General features: G+C 40.8%; 1 pseudogene; it reads right to left on the reverse strand.

Annotated features, from left to right (window-relative positions):
* LOC136508969 (bidirectional sugar transporter SWEET13-like) overlaps positions 1-11,759 on the reverse strand; it is a 39,951-nt pseudogene extending 28,192 nt beyond the window's left edge.
* Between the last annotated feature and the right edge of the window lie 11,226 nt (positions 11,760-22,985).

Consider the following 22,985-nt stretch of genomic DNA (forward strand, 5'->3'; position numbering starts at 1 on the left):
GTCTTCGGGCGACACCTCACTGACGGCGAGCTTCTGACGTCTTCCAGGCACGCTCAGGGCCACATTCAGCTTCGCACTGGCATGGAGAAGGCTGCGGCGTGGCTTCTTCTTGCTTCTGAGTCACGTTATAAGGTCTTCACCGTCGCCGTTTTTCTCCGTTCTTCTCCCCTATTTTTCCCGACGACGCCGCCGTTGCTCCGTCGAGCTTGTGCCGTCGCCATAGCACATACCAGTCATAGCAAAGCCCATCATAGCTCCGATTGCTCCTTGCACACCCAGCCGACCAGCCCTTGAAGCTTGACTCCATTGGGAAACCACTGTGCGCGCCTTTCTTCCCCGCGGTCGGCAGCACCACCGTCGAGTGTGTGTCACCGTGGCCAGCACTCCATGGTGCGTCTTTGCTCTTGCTTAGCATAGCTCCTGCTTCGCCATGTTGCCATAATGCTTTGTGCTTTGTTGGGTGACCTTTTTGTCCACTGCAGTCACCGAAACACCACTGTCGACGTAGCTTGCGCCGCCGTGTTTGTAGTGATCGTCGACCCGCTTCACCATTGCTCCTCCGGTCCTAGATTTCTGCTCGAGCATGTTTGGGGTGAGCTCCTGATTCTTCCCAAGGCACTTTGTTTAACTACTACCAGCCTTGTTTCACCAGCGTAGCGTAGCCGCGCCGTCGTGGCCGCCATGGCCGGCGTCATGCTCGAACCCCGCCGTAATTGGTCTAGCTTGTGCCTCCAATCGATGCGTTGTGATGTGGGGAATGTGTTGGTACCTTCGCTGTGGCCGGAGACCTCACCGGAGGTGAGATACCGGCGGTCAAAAATATTAAATGTTGATTTTCAGTACATTTTGAATGTGATAAAAATTGCTCTAATTAATTAATAAATGAGTTTCCATGATTTTTCTAGGCTTTATTATTTATCCAAAATTTATGAAAATTATTTTGCCACTTAGTTATCATGTGATAAGCCTTCACAAAAAAATTTAGCTCATTTGGAGAAAGTTGATTTATTTCATATCTTTTAATTAAATAATTAATTCATAAAAGCAAATAGTAAACCTTAATGACTTAGGTTTTGTTTGAATTTTTTATTGAGTGATGATCTTGGGTCATTAGTATAACATAATTCTTGGTACTTAAAATAAGTGTTTGAGTTTATGAAAAGGTTTAGTTAGCTGTTGGTTTGCAACTGTACCACGAAGGAAAGTTGTATTCAAGTTATTAACTTTTGCATCCATCGTCAAGCATCATGTTTTATATCTCGCATCATGTTAAACAAGGCATTGTTACTATGTGTAGTGAACAAAAGCGAGAATGTGGTAGTCAATCAAGTTCTGGAGGAAGTTAATCCATCTGTTGAGGTCGGGTTTCATATTTGTGGAACGTCTCCGAAACCTAACTTTTCCAGTCAATCAAGGCAAGCCTCGGATGCATTTAAACCTACCTTGTGTTTTACAAATTTATATTGCTTTTGCTTTTCAATATTGCATTAAGTGATTAGGAGTTGAGTGAAAACCTAATTGGTGCATTGCCGACCTTGTTTTTCCATATCAACCTTGTTACCTAGTTTCAATTCGAGAATGCCTAATTATGCTTAGCCATGCTTAGACCGATAAAAGTTGGGTGATTACCTATCACCTACGAGATATTACATGGGATTTTGATATGATTAGTTACTTATGTTGTCATGAGATATGAGCATGTGGAGTAACAAATCTAGACCATGCAGACTCGGTGTGTGAGAGCCACAAGACATGGAGGTCTTGTGAGCGGGTTCTTTCCGCCTGTGTCGATTAAGAACCGTCCGTTGTTGAATTGCATGAGGTGAGACTTTGTAGTACTAGCCACATACTCCTAGTAAGCCTTAACTTGGCTATTCTATTACGAGAATGGCTACTCAGCGCACTGGGAGTGGAGAGATGGCGAGAATAGCGTGTACCCACATGGTAATGGGCTGGATTGGTGGAGTACTATAGTCTCGGGTGGCGCGGACCCGTTCTTGTTTTAGAGGATCTAAGGGCAGGTTGGTATATGTAGGTCAGGGACTTGCATATGTCATGTGGTTGAGAATCCCCAGCTGGGTTTTAATCGGTTTGAATCATCGTTGCTCATCGGTTATGGAGACTCAACTCACTATTCATCATCGTAGTTAATAACTAAAACTTGAGGAAGTTTTGAGAACGAGTTTAATATGAGGTTTCATGATCTCAGTATGGATCATGTCAGCTTTATATATGATTGATATGGAGATACAAATGTTGAAAGAAAGAATCTTGTTAGAAAGCTTTTACGCAAAAGAACCTTGTTTATTGCTAAAGCCATACCTTGAATCCCTGAGCCTGCATTCCTGAGTCTTATAAGTTTTTATTCCGGTTAAGTCTTGTTGAGTACTTTTGTACTCAGGGTTTGTTGACCCTTGTTGTAGGTGAGACTCATGCGCAGGTCTGTCTTGGACCATGTTGCATGACTATTGTTTAAATCGATGATGATAAGTGAATGTGTGACCCTTGGGCAAGGGTACTTATATTGCGTGTTTTGTTTTATGTTGCTAATGCCACTCCACTACTATGGTTTGTTATAATTATCAAACTTAGTTTGTAAGGTTTGAAACAACTGGTTTGTAAACTAAGTTATTGTAAGACTTCCGCTATTTTACTCTGATGTAGATATTTGAATAAATGTTGTAATACCACAATGACTCTGTAATGGGATCCTGCTCGAAAAATCGTGGATGATTCAGGGTTCTCTGAGGACACCTAACAGCCTTCTTAAGTTACTAGGGAACATATGCAGTAGTCATCAGAGGTCATTGGACAGTGACAGGTGCATGTGGGCCCTATAATTTAGGAGGTTCTGCCACACCAGTTCTAAAAACTGGCACTAATGACCCCTATCACTACCGATTTTTTATGAAAACCGATAGTGATAAGAATATTCCCTCCACGGGCCAATAGTGATCCCACTAATCACCATAGCAGGAGCACTACTCCCACCTACCACGATAGCTAGCCTATAAAATGGCGCCCTGCTAGGGAGCCTCTCCATGGCTAGTACTTGTGTTTATTTTGTAACTTTGTTTGTTTGTTGTTTATCTCTCCAGTTCGTTCTCTGTTTGCTAGTTTCCACATACATGGCCCCTCTATGGGAGAAAGCCCTCCACTGTACAGATATCGTTATGTGTCATAGTCCACCAAAATGGTGCACACAAGAGGTACTAGACGAATGCTACTGAAGATAGAGCAACGACGAAGATTAGAGACGCCGCGAGGTTCATAGAGCCATCTGCTGCTGCTATGCTCTGGACTGTATGTCCAGAGAGCACCTGGTGTGCTTTGGGCAATTTCCTATCCTAGAGCGACATTGGTTCATTAGGTGCAGTGCCGAGCTCAATCTGGTGTGCTCTGGACTGTACCGAGAAAATGGCCATGTACAGCAGAGGCATGGATTCATCGATGCCACCTTGTCATCACCAATCGGTATAGCTCATAGACCACCTCGTTGCTGTTGTTTGACCCTAGTTGGTACTAGAAGAATGCTACTAAGGTGGTTAAATTATAATGTGTTGATACACAATGATTATAACATTGACCTATATGCAAATAGGTCTTCGTAATCGTATATGTAATTTTAGTGTAAGGTCTTTGTTATCGTATATGTAATTTATTTCTAATATTTTTGCTATTTTTTTATGTATTTCTATACTCTATCTAAATAAATATATTGTTGTTGTTAAAACTTAACCACGGGCCTTTACGTATATGCACCTTCACTATTAGTTCTATTTAAAAATCGGCAGGGATAAAACAAACAGCTAGCCACATACATCGATCCCACCCACATACGAACTCTCATATTTGTTGGGCAACTAGAAATCTACATTCCGTTGTCGCATTAGTCTCAAAATTATTCTCAGTCTTGCACGTGCCACGGGTGAAGGAAACCACAAGTTTGGGATTTTCTGGAGATGGTTTGCTACTTTCTGAGGTTTAATTGAATTTCCGCGCGACGACACCGATTAATTATAGGTTGAACTGAGTCTACCCACGAAAAGATCCAGATTGGTGCCAAACTTTTACACAGGGTCTCATGTGCCCTATGGATCAAAATTTTGTTTAGGTCAATGAAAAAATCTAGTGGGTCGAAGATGTAATTCACCCTCTTTTTGTCTCATTTAGCACAGAGAAAAATATAATAATAAAAAAATGAACAGAAAAATCTAAGATCTTATGTGGGGCCTTAATTTGGGTATACATGCTTGCCAAAAAAATTTCAAGTCATTTCGACATAGGCGGAGTATAGATGCTTCACAGAGGTACATAAGCCCTTTCATCGAATCATAACTATATACATAGGTTATCAAGTTTTTTGTGGTTCATATGCATTTTGGTGTCATATTGGTCTCAAACTTTTTCTTAGGCTTGCACATGCCACGGGTCAAGGAAACACCAAGTTTGGGATTTTTTTGGAGATGGTTTGCTACTTTTTGAGGTTTAATTGAATTTTCACGTGACATCACCGATTAATTATAGGTTGAATGGAGTCTACCCACGAAAAGATCCAGAATGGTGCCAAACTTTTATACAAGCTCTCATGTGCCCTAGGGATAAGAATTTTGTGGAAGTCGATGAAAAAAATCTATTGGGTCCAAGATGAAATTCACCCTCTTTTGTCTCATTCAGTACATAAAAAAATATAATAAATAAAAAAATTGATCAGAAAAACCAAAGATCCTATGTGGGGTTGCATGCTTGCCAAAAAAAATTAAGCCACTTCGACATAGGAATACACATACTTCTATTTATTTAGTATATAAAAGGAAATTTTTTATACATATAAACATCACTGTCGGTTTCAAAAAATGGCAGTGATGAGACGAAACCGACAATGATGCTGGTTATCCCTGTTGGTTCATTTTGAAAACCGATAGTGATTTATAAAAAATTAAAAAAATTGTGCTAGCCCTCGGGTTCGAGCTTGAGTCTCGAGGACCAGAGTTCTGAGTCTTAACCGCCATGCTAGTATGGAGGTGTGTCAAGGCGTATTTTATATTTTCTTTTTGACCTTTTAGAGCACTTAATAATTTATAAAATTAAACCAAAAATTGGGAAGCCTGGGACTTGAACACGGGTCTCAGGGGCTATATTGCGCTGGTCTTAACCGTTGCACCAGTCAGAGGATTTTGAAAGAAACGGACAAGATATGCTACTTAGCCCGTAATTGTTGCACCCCCATCACTATAGGGTCCAGGAATGGCCCAGCAGTGATGTTGCCTCATCACTGTTAGTTTAGACCTTGCAACCGGTAGTGACGAGCCATTGGGATAAAAGTAAGGCATGGGGTGAAATTTTCAATAGTCATTTCAACCCTGCGCCAACCCCTCCCCCGCACCGCCGAAGCACCACCCCACGCCGACGGGCACCACCGCCGCCCACGCACCCGTCCATTGCCCCCCTTGTCGCCGTTCCCAGCCTCGTGCTGCTCTTCTTCGACCCCGATGCCCGAGTGTCCCCTTGATGCATCCCCGTTAGTCCAGCGCCAGCGCCCGCGACGTCGTCCAACACCCCACACCGGAGCACCACGCCATCCGTGCCCTCATTCATCATCCACAACGCCGGCCGTGCCCCTCCTCCTCCATGCCTGCACTCCCACCGCCAGGGCCTTCAGGAGCGCACAAACAGCTGCTTCCCCACCCCCTATGGTGAGTGCGTGGCTCACTACCCGCTATGTGTTTGATGAAATGCCTGTTAGGTTAGCCGATGCCAACCTGGGCTCTGCCCCCCCCTTCCTTCTTGCATATGAGCTTCAATTGCATACGAGAGTAGATTGTGGTGGAATGAATTGTGTGTGTTTTCATACTATGGTGTGAATTGGAAGTAATAGTTTGTTAAAATTTGTTGCCCAGTTAACATGCACCAGAATTCGGGTACAACAGTTAAATCAAAGCCACTAGTTATAATATAGAAGGTGTAAAATTACAGTACATATATTAATTTGCAGCAACGTGTGTTATCTCATGATGGTTTTGTTGATGTTGTATCCTAGTTGGTGTCATTAGAAGACTGGATAGGAACTAGTTTTGTACCTTTTTTGTGACTTGGGTGACCACTTGCAATGAATTAGTTTTCTATGTAGCTTCCCCAACTAGGTTCCATCTCATTTTTGGAATTGCTACATCATTTTGGTGTTTGTGTTTGATGCTAAGTTTATGTTCTCTTTATTTTTGCATATGCTATTAGTAGTTGTCAACAGCCAAAACTAACCATGATCGTATCACGGCCATGACTCGTCGTCGCTTGTTACCCCATCGCCGAAGAACAGATAGACAACAAGAAGCGGCTGATATCGCTGGGACAAGAGAGCCGCATGATCCGACAAACGGTGATGGTGTCAATCAGGATGATGAGAACGAGTAGCCATAGACCCCGTCTGGCCTACTCGAGCTGGGTCAAAATGACCAAGATGGCCAGGTAACTTTGGTACCATGTGACTATGTAGCCACATGTAACCATGTGACTAATCAATTGAGAGGGTCATAGCTTACTTGGAGTCTCCAGCAAGAGCCTCCACCGGCCGAGGAGCCAGAGGGTTTGGGTAGCAGGAAGGCTAGATCCAAGCGAGGCATGTCAAAGCTTCCTGTTGGTAGGAATGCACACAGGCACATCACTGAGTTCGATGAATTCGAGGAACCACTCTCACCGCCTATAGCTTTGACCAAATACAAGACTATACTCGGGTTACTTGTAAGGGACTTCATCCGAATTAGATACAAGAAGTGGATTGGGAAAGATAATGACCCATGGAGGGTTCCCGAAAGTGAGAAGAATTACATGTGGGATATCAAGATCCTAGAATATTTTACTTTCCCAACGAAGTATGACAAGGAGGTAGTCAAGAAAAAAGCAAAAGAAATCATGGGGACATGCTTCAAGAATTTCAAGGGGACATTGTACAAGCATTTTGTCCTCCAAAATAAAGAGCCAGATTTTGATGGTGGATAGTTTAGTAAGCAGAAGGGCTTCTGGCAGGATTTCAAGGAATACAGGTTATCCAAGGAGTACTTAGAACTGAGCAGGAAGAATAAGGAGAACTCGCAGAAAGCGACGAATCCTCATCATCTTGGCTCTTGTAGCTACGCCAAAAAGATGCCAAAATTTGAAGCAGAACTTGAAAAGATAGATCGCCTTGCTGAGGAAGGCATTCAAGTTGAGACCGCCCATTATGAGCCAAGATCAGTAATATACTGTATGAGGAGAAATGTACGCCATGCCGAGGATAGGAGATTTAGCTCCACAAATCCACCCTTGAGGGAACTCATTCAGAGGATCTCCTAGGTAACTAAGGAGGTGAGGCAATGGACTCACACTTCTAATAGGGAGAAATACGTGCTCACCCAAGCACAAGGAACCAAGGAGCATCCTGGTCGCACTAGAGGAACCGGTGTTGTTCCTTGGAAACTAGCATTCCCCAAATAATCTCACACTTACCAGAGCTGCTCGAGGGGTAGAGTAGAATAGGAGGCAGAGTGTTTGAGGCGACTAAAAGAGATGGAAGATAGAATGGATGCACGGATTGAGGCGACTGTTGAAGCACAAGTCTAGCAATTTTTGCTATCTAAGGGGTCAGGAGTACCACAAAACCCTACTCCTACTGCCTTTAGCCCACAATTAAGGGGTCGCAGCAGCTGTGGATCGATCCTACTCGATGAAGAAGATGCGAATGTGCCTCATCCAGTGGACGGCATCACTGAACCTGTCAATGTCAAGTTGTACATCCATCAGGAATGGACAAAGGACAAGGTGGCGCTCGACCAGGCCTGGCCTATGGGAGACGGGACCATTAATGACCATCTAATTCCATAGGTGTACGCTCGCGTCACCATTGACAGAATACTTGATAAGAAGTATAACAAGATACACATTGAGTACCCCACAACGAAAGACAAGCCGAAACTTGGTCATAACAAGGGCTCTCAAGTGGCCAGGCGCAAGCGCTTCATTAAGCTTGACCATCAATTGTCCTCTGATGATGAGGACAACTGCGAGTCTTCGCCCACCCACGATGATCACTCATCATCTCCCAACAGAGATCACTCCACTCCTCATCCCTTGCCATCACCCCCGAGAAGACAGAGGTCTCCTTCTATTCCTCCTCGTTTGACTCCATCTTCATCAGCCCTAAGAAAATAGAAGACTCCTCCTCCTCCTCCTCCTCCATCTTCATCAGCCCCGGAAAAATAGAATTCTTGTCATCCTCCTCCACCTCAGCCCAAAACAAGATCAAAAGCATCCTCGTAGTCATAGAAAAGGTCCTTGGATTTGGTTGCTAATGCTCCCAAAGTGGACCAACAAAAAAACAAAAGGCCGTTCAGGGGCAATGTTACAAACTTGATGAAAGAAAAATTTACAGCACACATCTCGAAGAAAGATTGTGTTAGTTTCTTCAATCTTTGTGCCTCACTGCCTCAGTGTTTGTTGAAGTTCCGAATTTGAAAGGCCAACACAGAATAAGTATGCTACAATAAGAGCCGAAGAAATACACAATGAAGATTTAAGGAAGATACAGAAGTACGTCGAAGACAACCCCGAATTAACCATGTAAGAGGCACCGAACATCTATTATGATGTACAAGGGACGGGAACACCGGCCATAAAGTATGAAAGGGGCAATCTTTTGGTTCTCGATGATGAATATAAAAATTTGACAACATGTAAGCGCCATTTGCATGAATATTACATGACTTAAGCAACAAAGACGGAGGACTTTGGTTTTGAGGTTATTATCCGTTCACCACATGTTTTTCATTATCCTGAAGAAAAGAAGTTCGATATCGAGTGGGAGTGCTTGTTCTAGCTATACCAGAAACGCTTTCTCGATTCACAAATGTTGATGCTGTGGACTATGTAAGTACCCTACATGCATGATATTATAATTAACTACTCTCTCGAAACACAAATTGTTAACTTTTGAGTACTTCCTATGATTTTATGTAGGTGTATAGCAAAATTTTGCATACTAAAAAGCAAATGGGATAACATAGGTTTCTTGGACCCCGGGCGAGTCAATGAGAAGACATGTTTAGGCCTCTATGGATGTGACGTGGAATGACATGAAAGAGAGATAGATTGTTGTTTTTGATGAATTCAAGATGAAGAACAAAAGCCACATACTTCTAGCCTACAACTGCGAGTATGTGTTCTTGACTTTTAATTTTATGCTTCTTTTTTTGTTAAGATTATTCAATAATTAGGATTCTGTGATTGCAACAACCATTTCATCTTCATTTGTGTCAATCTTGCTAAAAATCTGATCGAGGTGTGGGACTCGAAGAAAAAACCATTTCATCATCTAGATGCACCGGTGGCAGTGCTGAATTAGTAAGCGATCCTAATAACATATTATTTTCTAATCACACATACCGCTTTCTAATGTTTCATGTTTTAATGTTGCACGGTATCCGAAGAAGACATATTGGTGGGACGCAAGGTCCCATTCAAGGTTGTCGAAATGGAGGGGAAGTACCTAAAATAGCTAGCGGGAAAGCAATGAATGCGGGTTTTATGTAACGTGGGCAATGCTTCGCTACATCGGCGGGAAATTGGAAGAAGCAGATAAGTTAGTGTGTATAATCCTCATTTCATTTATGTCTATTAATAATTCAACAAAATGATTTTCTGATTTCTCTTTAGATATCATCTTTTTTGAACGACAACGTAAGAAATATAACCATGAAAGATTGTTAGACATGGAAATCGTCGCACTGCAATCAGAGCTGACAAAATTCATCTTAGCCAAAGTATTGGAAAAAGATAGAGTATTTTCCACTGTACAATCCATGAAGTTCAAGGGCCAGTATGGCCCAGAGCGGCTCGCTAGATTATTATAAGAAGTCCGAGAAGCATGCTTCATCTTATTGAATAATTTCTTTTTTATTTTGAGGGATCGAGATCTTGATAAGAACATTTGAACTGTAACCGTAACATTTGTAATGTTTAATATTGATGGACATGTGGTCTACATAGCATATATAAAGCGAAACCGGATTCCACGAAAAAAATATAAATTAAAATAAATTATAAAACAATAAAATACGAACGGACCATTACTGCCGGTTAGCAACAAACCGGCAGTGATGGACCAAGATGGCACTGCCGGTTTGATGCACAAACCGGCAGCATTGGCTTAGACATCACTGCCGGGTCTTGCCCAAACCGACAGTGCTGGTTACGACAACACTGTCGGCTAAAGACATAAACCGACAGTGATGTTCGAGGTTACACTGTCAGGGTGGTTTCATGAACCGGCAGTGTTGGTGGAACTGAACTCTGCCGGGTTATGTAAAGGACCGACAGTGAAGTTGCAGAACACTGCTAGTTTGTAGAAACCGACTAGCTAACCTTCATCACTGCCGGTTTGGTTGTGCCGGATCAAAATCCGACAGTGATGAGGTGTTTTAAACCGACAGTATTGTCCTGATCTAGGAGTAGCAGAGGAGGACGACCCCGAAGGCGCCGACATTGAGGAGAAGCATGATCTTGACCGTGAACAACTTGGCTTTCTTGGGCGCGTAGACGAAGTACATGACCATGTAGATGGTCTCGATGACGCAGCCGGCTGCGTGGATGGTGATGAGGAAGGTCTCGTTGGACTTGATCAGTGCGTAGAAGATCCACAGCATGGCGCTGAACAGGGCAACCACGTAGGGAACCGACTGGAAACCCTCCGTCGACTTGCTGTTGTAGATGCGGTAGAACGTCGGTCTGTATAGCATGGGCGCAAGGATCATCATCAGACACGAGCATATCAATTTCGAATCGAATAATTAATATAACGGATGGAAATGGATAGCAGTGTTTCAATTTAATGATGAACATCTGAATTAGTAGTGACAATTTAGGAAGTTATGTCACTTACATCGGGGCCAGGAAGGTCATGAAGGAGATGACGTTGCCTGCAAAGCAAACAAAAAAAAAAGGCACCAAGATCAGCCATTTGAAAAAGTTGCCAAAGAGAGCCCAAATAAAGCTGGGATAAGTTGTGATAAGCTGACACTTTACATCTCTGGCTGGTCTAATTTGTCTTTTGTTGTGAGCAAAGATTGGCGAGGCTTTACTGTTAATTTGCAAGACGAGGTTTTTGTGGTATATTGCAGTAGTGCACTATGACGTCATCAGACCCAGCATGTCCTAGGATAACCCTAAATGTCTCAAAAGACCGGTTGCTTTCTCGACACGTAGTCTATTACGAGAAATGTATAGACCTAACAAAAGCATTGATCAAAGATGACAGCGGTGATATAATCTAGTGATGCATGCTTCTCGTGCAACTAACTGAACTAAGTGATAGTGATTATGACCACAAGAAACGTGTTATTTTGGGAAACGCTTGGAAGGCAGCACGGCTCCTCTACTATTGGTTGACGATCAACGACGGGCAAATCTCACTAAGTGGCTTCTATAGTACCAGGCACTAACAGCTAACGAATGATAAGATATTTCTGAATACACAATTATAGCAAAATGTGAAGTGCATGCTAATGTATGAAACATAATAGAGAAGATGAAAATTTGCAAAATTCATGGCCTTGCAGCTCTTGTTCAGTGAAAATGTAATATATATATGTACCTAGAAGGCCAAAAGCGAATGCCCAGGGGTGCTGCAGAGATAGGCCTGCCATTGCGACACAGAAAGGGTGCTACAAATAATACGGTTGCAAGGCAGCTATACAACTGAACTAACAGTTGCTGGTGTTGTTAGGCTTTTGAACAACTTCTCTTCCTCTCTTTCCCATTGGCAGTGGCGGAGCTACGAGGTATGCCAGGGCAAGTAAGCACGTATATATACGTATTTATATAAAAAGAAAAAGAAAAAACACTCATCTGATAGTGTACCTGAGAGCCGAGGCCGAGCACGAGCGAGAGGCAGGACAGCGAGCGAGAGGCAGGACGCGAGCGAGCAGTCAGGCCCACGCGGGCACGCGGACCATGTGGCCAGCGACAACGAAGACACCAATAGCCAATACGGATCGAGGCAGCGCCGCCGTATACTTCGAGTCTTCTGCGCTTGACGGTTCGTCTAATCATCTTCATCACGATTCACGCGTCCTGTGTGGCTGCGCGCCTGGATCACTCACGTCGTCCGCCGACGTTGGCTGTCGCCCAGTGGCCCGTCATTGTCCAGTCGTCCTCATGACCTCGTCCAGTTCGCCGTTTGGCACTTTGGCCTTCACCGTGCCCTACGACCTCACCGACATTTGTGATCGGAATTGTCCAGCCATTCAGGTGAGATTCAATCCTTGTTCTTCGGCTTTTTATAAAAAATTCATATGTACTTTAATTGCTAATTACTTAACGCTAAAATCATAAAATCATCCATCATGCAGCGAGAGTCGATCTAGATTGATCTTTTGTTTAGTACTCGTATCATGTGAGTGATCCATAATTGCATGTGCAAGCGCAATTTATTTAATCTAGAACTGAATTATATCAAGAGATGGGTTTGCCTAGGCCTGGAGATACTCAATGGGGATCTCATTACAAAACTTTATGCAGCATCATTACTATGTATGAAGCAATCCATGATGTACTGGTTGATCTTGGGGATGATCCTGCATATAAGGATGATTTGACCAAAATACATTTTGTGACTGGAGCATTTTAGAACTTTGAATTTGTTTTCTTTGCACACTTAATATATATTATTCTTGGATATACAAATGAGTTATCCGAGTGTTTGCAAAGAAGGGACCATGATATTCTTAATGCAATATCACTTTTTAATGTGGCAAAGAAAAGAATGCAATAATTGAGGTCTGATGGTTGGAATAATTTTCTTGAGAAGGTCACTTCATTTTGCGATAAGCATGTTGTTGAAGTTCCTCCTATGGATAGTGATTATGTTCCTTATGAAAAATCAGCAAGGAAAGCTCGTGCCCGAAAGCAAACCAATGATGACCACTTTAGAAGAGAAGTATATATTGGTATCATTGATCAAACAAGTCAAGAACTTGATAACCGGTTTGACGAGATTAATATGGAGTTATTGTCTTGTATGTCGGCCTTCAGTCCTTCCACGTCATTTGCTTCTTTTGATGCATAGAAGCTACTGTAGACTAGCTGAGTTCTACCAAAAGGAGTTCTCAAATAATAAATTGCTCAAACTTGAATTGCAGCTACATAATTATATTGATGATATAAGACAGGATGATAGCTTCAAAGGTTTAGACAATATTGTTGATCTCTCAGTTAAGCTTGTTGAAACAAAGAGGTACAAAGTATATGATATGGTTTATGAGCTTCTCAAATTGGTATTGCTTCTACCTGTGGCAAGGACAAGTGTTGAAAGGGTATTTCTGCAATGGTTTTTGTGAAAACAAAGTTAAGAAATAAAATGAGAGATAGTCTTTTGGATGATTGTCTAGTCACTTTCATTGAGTGTGATATTTTCTTTGAAGTTGATGAAGATGATATAATCAAGACATTTATGTCCCTTTGAAAGCGTCGAATAAAATAGTTACAAGAATAGCATTGTAAGTCTCCGATTCTCTTTTATGCCTTATTTCAATTATCGGTATGGCATTTGAACTATTTATACTATACTTAGTGGATGGTTTGAACTTAATCCATGAATTTAAGCCTTATTGTGTTATTTAGTGCATATACACCGAATGATATTGTCAATTTTATAATTATTATCGAATTATTGAAATAGATTTACCGAATTATATATGAAAATTTTTGGATGGCATACCTTTACACAAAATCCTAGATTCGCCACTGCCCATTGGCCCTTGCAGGAGGGGCACGAAGAGCTCTGAGGAGAGTTCTCTGTGTTGTTCTCAGAAACTCTGGCAATGATATGGTGACTGTGTGGGGCGCTTCATATAGGAGGTGGCACGCATGCCTTGGTATACATCTGCAGCCAGCACTAGGCTCTCCAATCACATCTAAACCCCAAACGATTGAGCATGGAATATAATTCAAAGACATTTTTCAATGATATATTTCTGGACATGAATAATTGATTTTAATAACTTGATCTATATTAATAGAGATAATCATGGTCGTTGCATAAAGAGTTAGCTCTGTGCAAGCTTTATGAGTATAATATATGGGTTAGTGCTTGAGTAGTAGACTCCGAATTGTTCTGCACTGCCCGTGGAACTCTCCAACCTGCTTCGCATACATCAGTAACTAATTAGGATCGAGTAGAAGCTAGCCGCCACACAACAGCAAAATTTATCTTCACAACTTTCGACTCTAAAGACAGATTTACTTCATTCTATTGTCAGTTTAGTACCAAGTAATATCTTGTAATTTAACAATAAAATAATTTATTCATGGTTTGGGTAAAATATTATACACGGTATACCACATCCCATCTTTAGCATCTTCCCATGTGTCGTTATAAACCGTTTTAATGACCTACCATCGGTCATTATATATCTATACTAACTCTTCTGTGTGTCATTAATCAAAATAGTATTGCTCTTTTAAGTTATATTTATATTATATACTGAATAAAAAGTGTAAAGTGGTAAAATGCGCGGTTGCACTTGTGTACTGTAATTCAACTATAGCAGATCCATGTCGTCATTTTCAAATAGTACTGGAATAATGGCTATGTTAGTGGATAGGTTCCCCCCAGCTTCTTTTTCTATATATGCATATTTCTTGGTTTCCAATCAACTCAGCTATTATATATAGACATATACTTGACATATTAAGGATTACTTGTGCTCCATATTACCATCTGATACGCATGACAAACTAATTATTGTATGAAATTATAATCTTCCTCCTGTTCTAAGTTTAGGCCACCGTAAAATGCGTTTATTACAACCTTATTATGCATGCTTCACTTTTTTTAAACAATTCTTCGTGGAAACTAATTTCCACTGCTCAGCTTCAAAACACTTCACTTTTATGAAATAAAACGACCTCTGATGGACAACATAAAACTGTGTGTTTGATTCCTCACCGTGATTATATGAGGCAAAATAAAGTAAGCAGCTAGTAGCTACTAAAGTGGATGTTGTATATTACTCCGTCCATTTTAATATGTGAGATGACTTATTAGCTCAAAATAATTAGTTAGAACTGATTATCTTGTCGTAAACGTTATATATAATTAAAAAAGAGGCAGGGGGCACATGACTTCACGATACCATGTGCTTAATTATTCAAATTTTAGGTAACAAGTTGTCGCTGTTCAGTTTTACATGGTAAACTGCTAATAGCCTACTTTTCCACAATATTATACACGATTATCAAATAATCACCATAATCCAGGCCAAAAAAAAAAGATTTCAGTCACAGTGGCCACGTGCACTCAGTGTTGGGAAATACTTCTGTTGTTCCAAATTATAAGTCGTTTTAACTTTTTTTAGATACATTACTTTTACTATATATCTACAGATAATATAGGTTTAAGTGCATAGTAAAACCTATATGTATCTAAAAAAGCCAAAACGGTACATACTGAAAACCATGCATCTAAAAAAGCTAAAACTGTCTTATAATTTGAAATGGAATGAGTATGTCAATACCTTAATCGAAACAGATAAATTACAAGCAAGAAAACTTCTAATATTATGTTCTACAAAATTATGGATTGACACATGAAGGAAACGAACTTCAGCAGCCTATGGATATAACAACCAGAAATATTTGATATACTCTTTGAGTGACCAGCAGGCTCTTACCGTTGTGGATATGAGGTTTTTGTTTGCAGAAGGTTCCTCTTTGTACTGAGTTTAATATGTAATAGTAGCTTTCATGGTAGCACTTTTGTTTTAATTAGCTTTGAGAATTTTACTACACTAGGTAGTGTGCCGTGCGTTGCTACGAGACAACTAAACTTTTATACTAAAAACACATGGATCGCATAATAAGATAACAATACTATAAAATTAAATATCAACGTTAAAGTTATAGTTAATTCAAAAAGCAAAGTTTGTGAAATTAACAGTCATGGAGAGCGCGGCGTTATATGCTTACTAAACTCTACTTTATAGACCTTTATGAGCACCTAGATGCAGTTCACCGCTTGGATGAGCAGAAAGTATTTTTATGCAGTCCGCAGTCCTCCTCGAGGGCACAGCAAGACGACGAAGGCGATGGCGGCAGGCGACGACGATGGCGACGCGCTATGGCAAAGCACAGCCGGTGTGCGAGGGAGGGCGCGAGGGCGGAGGCCGGTGCGAGCGAGGGCGAGCTCAGCTAGCAAGGGTGGGCGCTATGGCGAGGCCACAGTATTTATAGCAGAGGATTGATAGCAGTCTCTCTCGTTCCTTTTATCCTAATTCTCTTTCCTTCTGTGTTAATTCTCTTTCCTTTTGCTTGTTGCCATATATGCTGGTGCATGCAAACATGCAATGTGTATATAAATAGCACAATAATTTTCTACTTCCTATTTTGCCGTGATTCCTCTATCACATGACAGGCAATATTCAATCAAGGAGAATGGCATGATCAATCAGTAATTAAGATTAACCTGTAATCAATGTGTAATAGCTGAGATTCAGCTTAGGTAGCACAATAAATCTGATGTTTTGAATTACATGCCAAGCGTTATAGCCATTCATAAGCAGTAGTCGCAAAAGTGACCATAGACAGTAGGGTAATTCATTTCAAGAGCCTTTTTAAGTAACTATTATACATTGAAGCCAAGTTTATTGTTTTATATATCAGGAAAACAAAATATATAATCAAGTGTATTGTACAATCTATTTATTTGTAGCGGTGGCAATGTAGGTACCATTGGCAAACTGCAACTGTCATGACTGTACAATTCACCTACTGTGGAATGTCATAAATCTCCAAGTTTTGGAAGCCGAGTTGAAGAAAATGAACATGAAATTTTAGGAATCTTGAGTTGAGGAAATCAGATCACAAGGCTGCAAGGAAACAAAAAAAATCACTTAGATTAACTTCCTATACCACTGTAAAGGTGGACTTAATTGGTATTTTGAGTAACGACATGTAGATTGCAGGACAAAAACTACTAGGAAGATGATCGATGGGACCTTAAACCTCAAAGTAAGTGCGAAAAGAAAATAGCGTTTAATTAAAGAAAGAAATGTATGGGAGTCATATAGTATACATGGTGTCCAATTAAAGTGATAGGCATAAAATTACAATAAACTGAAATGCAAAACAACCTTTGATATGAAATTTGAATAAACCAAAATGCAAAATGTTAATTTCAAAACCAGCAGATATTCCATATGATAAATAGAAAAGGCACATATAATCTAAAAATGTCACATTGAAATCTAAGGACCATGGTAAGTGGGTCCGGAGTTGAGTTCACTATACCTGCTTATTTCATCTCTTTGTAATAAGTCTTATCCTAGTGTACAAAAAGCATTGGTGTGCTGAGCATAGAGCACATGTGAATCACAAGTTCATAGAATGTAATCATTCATTCAATGCACATATACCTATACCTGCATATCAAAAGTTCAATGTGGAAGGCACTCAGAGTTGTGGTAGACAGACTGACATGTACAATAATAGGTGTTGAAAGCAGCAAGCTATAAAGCAACTGAATCTTATAAGTTTTCTTATAGGAGCATCAAAAATACAAAAACAATAAAATAGAAATGCACCCCAAAAAACTAAAAATAGACCATGAATCTATTAAACTTTGTAAGATGCATCCAAGTAACCTATACCTAACTAAATGAGACATTCAAGTTCGATCTCAAAGCCAAGCTCACTGTCAGACAATTGTATCTGGACATGTTCTCAATTGGATTCAACAATGAATGTAGGACTGCTTTGTCATGAACACCTAAATACCTAAGCCTTATTCCTTCAAAAAGGAAAAAGAACGGAACGTTCCATCAGGTGTGGGGCTATTGTTTTAGGAAAGCTTGTGGCATTTCTAACCAAAACACAAGTCTAACCATTTGTATGATTGCTTGTGCATTTTAAATATATCTGCACTATTGGACACAACAATGGGGTATCAAAAAATATGAAAAACACATAGATGACACCCATTCATATGGGAAGCACCGCCCATCATAGATTGCCCCTGCTAGCACACAGGGAAAATGCAGGTTCAGTAGTGCAAGGTTTTGCATGTTGTATAAAACTAAAAGACATGCTCATTGCATGCCGTGTTATTAGGTACTTTGTGTTTCAGTCTTCAAACTAACCACGCACTCCCCGACAGTGTTTCACGTGGTAGCTATGCTGATACGATGTGAGGTCCCAATCTTCACGACGTAGGATCAATCACCAGATAACTAGCTGAAGAACAGCCAGATAACTTGCTGCAGGCAGCGATAACTAGTGCAACCTAGCAAATAAAACTCGAAGCCAACCACCATCTTTAACCGGCAACCTGAATCGAGGATTCGCCCAACCACACTCTCAAGAAACCAACCAACACAACCTACAATCAATCAAGGTAAACCTTGAAGGGAGTAGGAGCACCAATTGGGAGCGGATGAAGCCGCCGCTTCTGTAAATCCCACGAAGGAAATTACAAGAGCAAAGGGGTAGAGATCACTCTCAATATTTGTTAGCACACAGCTGAACAAAGGAGCATTCTGTATTTCGATTATCAAGTATTCCTTTTGCTTAGGAGTACATGGATATTTATACTAGGAACAGCCCTCCTAGATAGGTATAAATACGAAAAGGAAAAGAAAGGGTAGACTATGTGAACAAGCTTCCACGAAATGAGTTTATGAGTAGTTTCCGCGTGGCTGTTGGTCTTCTGCGCAGTCTTCAGTGCTTTGGCAATAACTCCATCTTGAAAAATCCAAATGACATGTTGTTGGTTGCGTTGGAAAGCTAACTTGATAAGATTTCACACCATGTATAGCATGCATCACAAAACATTGTAGAATGGTACAGTTTAATATGAGAAGTTGTACCAATATCATGTCCTGAGAAGACTGTTAACCCTCTGAGCAGTCTACACTAAAACTGGTCGGATCTGCACTAAAATTGGTCGGATCTGGTCGGCCTTGAAGCATTAGAAACTAGATTTCACAAGCTTTCCAAAAAGTCCTCATTGACCTCCATAGCCTTCGAGAATAAAAAAGTTATGATATTTTCTTCTTGATAGTTCTGTTAGTTTCAAGAGTTCTGACCAGTATGTACTAAGCTGGTTGGATTTCATTAGTTAGAAGTCCAAACTGGTCATCCTTAGCATCATTGGAAAGTAGACTCGACAAGCTTTCCAAAATGTATTCATTCACCTTCATAGCCTCTAGAAATCAAAAGTTATGAATATTTGTTTCCTGATTGTTCTGCAGGACTGGCCTGGTTCGAGTGTGGTTCTGCTCTGTAGTCCTTGCCTTGTGTGTTCTTGCCATTCTCCTTGGTGAACCTAAGCAACAACAACGTGCATGACTTAGGCAGTATATAATTCTCATTAATATTAAATTGAACTTCATAAAGTAGCGCGTTCACCTCTTGTTGTAGCTTGTTTGCTCGACTACGTGTAATTAGGCCACCAAAGGCTTGGACTGGTGTCGATGTAGGTGATACTTGAGTTGGTGTTACTTGAATTGGAGGTTCTAACATGTTGGTTGATGCCATGGTCATATCATCCTCCCCCTCTTGAAAAGGAGTTGTCCTCGACTCTAATCCGTCTAATCCTAATAATTGTGCTAGACCAACAGGGCTAGATGCTATGTTTCTGTTACATTCTTCTTCTTCCATCACAGCATGGTGTTTGAATCTATAATCATATAAATCAAGTAGTAGTCTTATAGGTGGAAACCAAAAGGATTTAGAATCAAGTTTAGTTTTCACCTTGAATGGATGCTTAGAATTAAGAGTGAATGTTGATGTCCTTGGCATGGTCATGTCATCCTCCCTCACTTTAAGAAAAGCCATCTTCGGCTTTTGTTCTCCTAAAAACAACCGAAAGAATATAGAGAGTGGATGCATATGCCAATTGCTATGATCACTTATTGAAGATTGTTCATTGCCTTCTTCACAATTCATATGCACATTATTTCTTTTCTAATGAGAGAAATAGTTTCTCAAATTTTGTGAACCTAAAATTAGCTTTGAAATTGGTAGCACAAAAAATTCTTCCAAACCACTTATTTTATTCATGTTGTCATGTTTCATCATAGAAAGGTCAATCGTATCAAATGATGGGAGTGAAACATTCATGGCATTATAAAGATTCATATGGCACAATGTATTCAAATATTTAGAGATGTACCTTTCAAACTCCATGGTTCCAGACGTAGATGGAAAAAGTTTGGGTGAATGAATAGAACATGTTTGCACAAAATTTCTTTCTTTGGATGAAAAACATGAACAATGGAATAACATTGGTAATTCTGAACAATATGATATGAACCTGCTAGGGTTTATGGACGATCTTTCGATGAGAGGCGTGAGATCACTTGATTTGGTGGATGGAGATGACGTTCACGGCCCAACTACAGCCTTCCAAGACCGCGCCTTAACAACCGATACACCACCTCCAAAGGCCGTCACGATCTTGTGGAGCGCGACAACCAGCCACTAGGGCTCCCGTCCTACAAGCAATCGAAGAACTAGCAGGAACAAGGAAACAAGCACTAAATTTGCAAGATGGAATTGAAAGCCTCAAACTGAATCTTATTTTGAGTGGGGTTCCGAAGACAAGGAGACGGGCGGCTGGATCAGCACGCGCGCCTACAAGCAAGTAGCAAAGGCTAAACTTGATCTAAACAAAACCCAAGTGTTCCTGGTGGCGGCTAAGGGGTATATGACGTGTGGAGGACGACCACAAGAGAGTTTGGGTCGTGCTCCAACCCTAGGACGCATCCCTACTGGACTCTAAACGATACAAGCCCATTGGGCTAACTTAAGGTGGCGCAGCACCCTGGACAGAATAGACCTCTCTGTGATTTTTGGGCTGTTGACGCCGTTTATGAGCAGGTATGAGTATGAGGTCAGATCCCTATGAAAGTAGACTTTATTAGCTTTCCAACAAGTCCAGAATCACCCCAATCCGACTCCGTATGTAACCGTGGCGACCGTCGCAAGTTGGAGGTGTGCTGCAGTCCGAATCCAGCCTACGCGAGTCCTTTTCCCTTTCGGTCTTCTCCTTGATTCCTAATCAAAACAAGAGTGCACGTGTCTCCAAGATCTAAACAGGATGGACAAGAGCTCAAGAAGGAACTCACTTGATGATTAAGTGTTCGAGCACGAGCACGGGTAATAGGACCAGCAGGTGTCGGCGTGGACGGCGTGGATGTATGATCGGTGTTGATGTCCTCATCATCCTCCCTTTCTTGAATTTGAGTCGTCCTCGACTCAAGCTCATCTTCCTCACCCAAATAAGGCTTCAAATCTGCAATGTTAAATGTGGGACTAACCCCAAAATCTGCAGGAAGATCAAGCTTATATGCATTCTCATTTATTCGTTGCATCACTTTAAAAGGACCATCCGCTCTAGGCATCAATTTAGATTTTCTTAATTCAGGAAACCTATCCTTTCGCAAATGCAACCAAACCAAATCTCCAGGTTCAAGAATCAATTCCCTTCTACCTTTATCTCCAGCAAATTTGTACTTAGCATTCATGCGCTCTATGTTTTCTTTAGTGGTTTCATGTAGTTTTAGCATCAATTCAGCACGTTGCTTAGCATCAAAATTCAACTTTTCAGAACTTGGCAATGGCATTAAATCAATAGGAGCACGTGGTAACAAGCCATAAACAATCTCAAAGGGACACATCTTCATAGTAGAATGCAGCGAACGATTATAAGCAAACTCAATATGAGGCAAACAATCTTCCCACATCTTAATATTCTTCTTTAAAACAGTCCTTAACATAGTAGACAAAGTTCTATTCACAACTTCAGTTTGACCATCAGTTTGAGGGTGACAAGTGGTGGAAAATAAAAGCTTAGTCCCCAATTTGGCCCATAAAGTTCTCTAAAAATGGCTAAGAAATTTAGCATCACGATCAGAAACAATTGTATTTGGCACACCATGCAAGCGAACAACTTCTCGAAAGAACAAATCAGCAATATTTGTAGCATCATCAGTTTTATGACATGGTATGAAATATGCCATTTTAGAGAATCGATCCACAACCACAAAAACACTATCTCGCCCTTTCCTAGTCCGTGGCAATCCCAACACAAAATCCATAGAAATATCCTCCCAAGGAGCACTAGGAACAGGAAGAGGCATATACAAACCGTGTGGATTCAACCGGGACTTAGCCTTTTGACATGTTGTGCAGCTAGCAACAAATCTCTCCACGTCTCGTCGCATCTTTGGCCAAAAGAAATGACCAGCAAGAATGTCCTCCGTCTTCTTTGCTCCAAAATGCCCCATCAAGCCACCTCCATGCGCTTCCTGCAGCAACAACAAGCGAACGGAGCTAGCTGGAATGCATAGCTTGTTAGCTCTAAACACAAACCCATCATTAAGGATGAATTTGTTCCATGTTTTCCCATCTTTACAATGCAGCAGCACTTCTTTAAAATTAGCATCATGAGCATATCGGTCTTTAATTGTTTCTAACCCAAAGATCTTGTAATCAAGTTGATTCAGCAAAGTATATCTCCTAGACAATGCATCTGCAATGATATTATCCTTCCCTTTCTTGTGTTTGATAACATAAGGAAAAGATTCAATAAATTCAACCCATTTTGCATGTCTACGATTCAGTTTTCCTTGACTACGAATATGCTTCAAAGATTCATGATCAGAATGTATAACAAATTCTTTGGGCCACAAATAATGCTGCCATGTTTCTAATGTCCGCACTAGAGCATATAATTCCTTATCATATGTAGAATAATTAAGAATAGGCCCGCTCAATTTCTCACTAAAGTATGCAACAGGTTTTCCTTCTTGTAACAAAACACCACCCAATCCAATTCCACTCGCATCACATTCAAGCTCGAAAGTCTTATTAAAATCAGGGAGTTGGAGTAGAGGTGCATGTGTTAACTTATCTTTCAGCACATGGAAGGCATGCTCTTGTGCTTTGCCCCAAGAAAAGGG

The sequence above is a fragment of the Miscanthus floridulus genome, chromosome 15, assembly GCF_019320115.1.
Source record: "Miscanthus floridulus cultivar M001 chromosome 15, ASM1932011v1, whole genome shotgun sequence".
NCBI classification, from domain to species: Eukaryota; Viridiplantae; Streptophyta; class Magnoliopsida; order Poales; family Poaceae; genus Miscanthus; species Miscanthus floridulus.